Here is a 6,000-nt window from a genome sequence, read left to right on the forward strand (position 1 = left end):
CACGGCCAAATACCCAGACGTTCGACCCACACTGGACGTCCTAAATGATCCCAAAGAGGTCCCCGCCAGACGTGCAGATACTTAACCTCACAAACGTACAGAGGGTCGGGACTAATGGACATGAGACAGACCTTGCTCAGGTGTCACGGAAACTGAACAACATCTGAACCGTCTTCGTCACAGCTGAACAAACATCTGAGCAAAATCTAGTATTTTATCCATTTGTCTGCGCCTTAAAAAAAATATAAGTCTATTATAAAAATATTAAGATGTGTTCACAAAGACACTCGCAGACACACAAACACACTTTTACCTGCATATGCTCAGATGTACGAGAATCTAAAGTAAACAGGAGCGTGTGCGGGAGAGATAAGACGGTAAAATCCCACACAAAGAGTTCAGACCGACAGTCCCAGGTAGAGAACGTCGCATGACACAGCAACTTCCCCGTTGAACCATTAGCATTTCAATAGCACCGACTCGCACCAATCCAGCACACTCCACGAGCCCCCTCTGCTGAGGTGGTCAATAAAGGATGGTTCTCTCTATCAAAAAGCTCTCCTCTAAACAAAAGGAACAAACTGGGGAATGTAGAGCCTGCAAAGTCTCCCTGGTATTAATAAGAATAATGTCTGTCGGCTACCGGGAAAAATGCTGCCGATTCAGAATCAAGGTTATCTCCATCTATTACTAGCAATGAGGCACTTGAGAGAAGCTTTAATAATGCACATAGGTATGAGACTAATCCTTTGGTTTGTTGTTCCAGACAATCTCAAGTACCATTCAGAATGGAATCGCATAATAGTTCACGATCAGGCGCGAGAAGAGAAAGAGAGTAGATTTAAATTCTGCATTATAGTTATTTTATGATAGGGAACGCACAGAGACCTTGGGACCCAATACCTGTCATACTGCATCAAAGTAATTCATCACATAACCAACGGGGTTAGTTCTCTGGTATTAACATTCAAATCCTGCCATCCGGATTTAGTGCGTCTAGAATTCTGAGAGATACATAGATATATTATTTTTTTTTACCTTATCTTGTGCACCCAAGGTCGTTACAGGCTCCATAAATACGGCGGGAATGTTGGGTATAAAAAAAAAAACATCTCTGGCCCGAACAGGCCAGGTGTGACCTGATTTAGCTACTATCCCTTTGTGTCACTGAATTTAGGATCTATGACTGAATAATATAATTCGCTGACGTGTGCAATAGAGGTGCATCGGAACAATTAGCAATGCCGAACAGGACCTGAAAATCACTGCCGTGTTGATAAATATACAACAGGATGAAGTTTTTGATGGTTTAAAAAATACTTAATGACAAAACCCTTCAGTTTTGGTGACAGTACTCATTTTATTTCGAGCCACGCTGAGGGCGAGGATGGTAATGTTGGCTTGCCAGCTGAAATATCGCAGCAGGTACTGGGCGGGTTGTATCACAGGCATTCATGATCCCCAGAGGACGAATCCTACTGACTCTGGTGGCCCCTAGCGCCGCCACGAGGTGGACGTTCGTGGCTTAGAGCGAAATATCTCAACATCTATTGGATGGGTTCCCCTCGAGATTTGGTTCAGACATTTGTGTCCCCCTCGGGATGAACTGTAACAGCTTTGGTGAGTCCCTGACTTTTTCCACTTGTCAAAATGTAAGTTTGTCCAGTACTTTGACCAAATACCCGCAAAAACTAACGACAGTCTCTTCAGCCTCAGCCGTACACTGTGTGGCGCTAATTAGCAAGCTAACAGATGCTAAACTAAAGCAGAGACCATGACAAACATTACACCTGCTAACTGTCATTGTGAGCATGTTAGCATGCTGGCATTAGCATTCATGAGTGCAGCCTCACTGAGCTGCTGGCATGGCTACAGACTTTTAGAAGAGTAACTTAACGCCCCCTGGAAATCTTGTTTTTCTTCCGGCCCCCAGCGACTTAACTTCGCGCCACGCTGCAGGGATGTACAGTTGTACCCCAGAAACACACGACTCTGCTATTACCCCGAGTACCGTCAAGTAGGCCCTGGTAGAAAGCTCTGCTATCCTGCACTTTAACATCCTGCTCTGGGTATTTGGGTCGCAAATACAAGAACACTCTAGCGTGAGTGGTTCACGCCGCCATTAAAAATCCTTAGAAAACCTTCCTCCCTAACCTTAACCTTGTGTTAGTTATTGTAAACATGACTCCACTAACCTCACCGAAAGTGCTTACAGTGTTTTAGGCAGAACCACGATCTTTCACTGGACCCAAACGAAGTCGTTTTTGTACCTAAATCTGACCAAACCACAGGCCATAGCGTCGTCACGTCACAGGATAGATTTATTTTCAAACTGTGATTTGTCACAGGGGCACCAGATCAGAAAATGCCTCCGTGTTGTGGGGAGGATTTGTACACCATCAGGACTGAACACCAAACCCAGAATAGAGACCTCACCCACCGCCTGCATGTTTCGTTAGTTTGAATTGCCGCCCTCGTGAGGGGCCGTAAGATGCCTCTGGCAAGAAAAAGAATATTTCCAAGTCCTTTATTTCAAACGCAACCGGAATTTTAAACATTTCACTTTTATTACTGATGCTATTGCTGAAGAGCCCCCCATGGTTCGTATTGATAATATTTCAAGGTTATTTTTACATATTTCTGTCGTCTCTAAAGTTCTGCAAAGGGTCTGTGGCAGACGATAAAGTTGCATTTTATTGTATTGCAGTTATCAAGTCAGGCTGAGGTTATTGTTTAGATCCGATCTACAATAAATATACAGTCACTCCCACTGCTTGTGTCCAATTGAATCACAGCTGGGGGGACATCGGGCCAGGACAGTCACAATTAAAGGACGAAATGTTGTTTCCAAGAAGTGATTGTCCTCTTTTCTTTTGTTTTTTTGGCGGTTCTCTGGCTCTGACTGTGAATACAGCTTGGATATGAGTACAAAGCTCTCTAATCGCTGCTCCCAGCACCCCTCCGTCCTTGATGGAGGCTGACCTGAACACCGCGTGCTCCTGCGAACGCAGAACGTCCTGTCTGAATTTTTTTTTTTATTTGCACCAAGGCTGCGGCGAGACAGTTTTGCTGAAAACCGAGAAGCGTGCTCAGCTGATGTTTCCCATTGAAATAAACTTCACGTATTATATTACAGTATATGTGGATGCTGCTTTAACCTGTGACCCGTCCTTTGAGTTGTGCAGGATAAACACACTGAAGCCATAAATCAAAAAGGAAGGTGTTTCGTGGCGCTCCTCAGGCGGAAAAAATGGTAACAGTGTTCGTTTCCTCGTTCAAGGCCTCTCTGGGCCTGAAGCAGCACGACACAATTACCATATATGAACAGGAAAAATGGGAAATGAGAAGTGTTTGTGCTGAAGTCATGTATATGTTCTAACCACAAGACCAGTTGAAGGCTTTACGGAAGAAGCAAGAAGGGAGCAAGAGGTCCTTTCATATTCGGTGAATCCAAACAGGACATTGTTCCATTATAATGTAAATTGAGGGTAGGCACGATCAGCAATAAATCAATCTACGACACTCTTCAGGTTCTACAGTATAATCCTGTGCCTCTACCTCCAGTTACTGTAACCCACTAGACATTCATCCTATATCCAGCTCGTGAGAGCTTCTACATTTCCTCCACAAGATCCCCAGCGTCTGGTAGCCCCGTCCCGGGAAGAAAAATCGTTGGTGCGTTTCATTTGCCAAATGAATAAAAGAAGGAACGGCGTTGTGAGCATCACGGGCACTGGCAGGCGGTGACGGACAGCATGGCTGAACAGTGAGAGATACCTCCGGCGGAGGGGTCCTTGAGTCTGAGAGCACAGCCGCAGATGCACTTGAAGCTGGGCCCTGCGCCGCTGCTTTCCCCGCTCGACATACTCAAGGCAGGGACGCCCCCTAGTGGCCCAAAGTGTGCTCCACCTGGACAGGCCACACAAGAGGGGGAGAGAACGTGCTCGACACTGCCATCAAGGGTGAAGCTTTCGGTAGGCACAGATGTACTGGAAGGCGTTCTATAGCATATACTAACTATACTGATCACCCTGGATTTTTACATAAGCTACCATACACATCTCCCACCCACATGCAAACTCAAAAGGAACATACTACTCACTGCTTAGTCCTACTCCAAAGGAGTAAGTAGTAGTCAAAAACAAAAACACACACACACACACACACACAGAAAAGGAGCCGTCCTCTACACGTCTGAAACGCGTATCTGGTGCTTCGGGTTTGCATTTGTGAGGCAGGTGTGAGGCAGAGAGTTGGTGAAGACAACCGGAACGGACCGGTCTGTGTCCAACATTAACGGTGGCTGACAAGCTGTCGCGACACAGGTCGTTGCGCTCACGTCCGATTCCCCAGCCCTCTCTAGACCCCCTGCGAGCCCGGCCTCGGACCTCGATCCAAAGAAAATACAAATAAAAAATGAAATGAATGACAAAAATTGAAAGGCATTTCCCTTGTGAGGCCGCTTTCCCGTGTCACTGTGCACAGGTAAAGTCATTTCAGGCCCCAGAGGGGTTCTAAGAAATGTTGGACCACTATCATAGTGGCCAAAAGTATATGGACACCAGGGACCTTTGATATAGCGATGGACCCCGGGGGTGGGCCACAGTTTAAGCCCTCCTCTGACCTATGTGGTCACCCTCGCTGTATCATTTCACTGTCGGTGCTCACATTCGCCCGTGGGTGCCCGTGGCTTTACAAGACGTCTAGCGTTTAATGTTTGGGTGCCCGCACGCCTTTTTGGGACCGGGACAGAAGGATGGAGGGATGCAGGGGGAGAAGTTGACGGCTGGAGAGAGACAGCTTAGAATTAAGCAAGATTTGATGGAGGATTTGTACAACAAGCTCCTGAGAGGAAAAACAATTGTGTTTTTTTTTGACGCAAATGAATTGCGACAACCCCAATTGGTTTTGATTGATGCATATCAGACGTGTGACTCTATGCGCTTGTAATGCCATTATGCAGACAAGAGAGAAGGCCGACTCACGACCTTCTGTCGTTAGCATAGAAATAACTAAGAAAAGCATTGTTTTATGTCTATTAGATTACCTTCATGTCACTTACACTAATTTTGTACATTTCACCACGACGCGTTCTGTGGACTTCCAGGTTCACGAAACCTGGGTTTTGAAACTGTGGTCGCCGGCGCGGATTTGATGACCGCGAAGCTCCTGCATCAGCGCGACACGATGAGCATGAGAATGACGTGACTCGCAGGCTGCGGCCCTCGCAGTCACCGGTTCTCAGCCCAGCTCAGCGCCCGCGGGAGTCTTTGGGCTGGCGCGTTAGACGGCGCTCTCCACCGCCACCGTCCTTCAAGACACCGCGCGGAGGAAATAGCGGTTGGGAGAACGGTTTTCCATCCCTGCCCGTAGTGGGCTGGAACACCGTCGGAGACTTGTAGAATCAATGCCAAGGAGAATTAAAGCTGCTCTGGTGGCCCCACGCCTTCCCTAGACGCTTTATGTAGGTTTTTCCTTTGGCTTTTCACCCGTCTGTGCATCATTAAAAGGTATTAACTTCAACTCCACCAGGAGGTAGGAAGGTCATCCGTGGGTTTACCTTCAACTACATCCCTGGTATTCAGAAAAGTTTGAGTTGACGTTAACCCCAGCAGCATTGCAGCTGTCAGACGGCTTTGTTTTTCCGCTCTTTCCTCCCCTCTGATCAGGCCCGCCTCTGTCACATCTGTTCGTGGCGATGATTAAAAAATGGAGCTAATTTCCTTTCATGCGCAGGAGTCGCATCGGGCTCAGACTGGCATCCTTTCATTACGGACCGCAACGGCTGGCTGCTGTTCAGTAAAGAGCAAAAAAGTTTTGAGCGCGTGATCGACGTCTCCTGCCGCCTCCGCTGTCTTCCCCGATTCCCCCTCCGGTGTCAGAGAAAACAAGGCTCCGCCACCTCTGGGCTGGCGGAGGACGTGATGAAAACTTCAAAGGATGACGACTGAATCTCGCCCAGTCGCCCCTGAGTTTATTAACGTTTCAGCATCAAGTTTG

The sequence above is a fragment of the Xiphias gladius genome, chromosome 2, assembly GCF_016859285.1.
Source record: "Xiphias gladius isolate SHS-SW01 ecotype Sanya breed wild chromosome 2, ASM1685928v1, whole genome shotgun sequence".
Lineage (NCBI taxonomy): Eukaryota > Metazoa > Chordata > Actinopteri > Istiophoriformes > Xiphiidae > Xiphias > Xiphias gladius.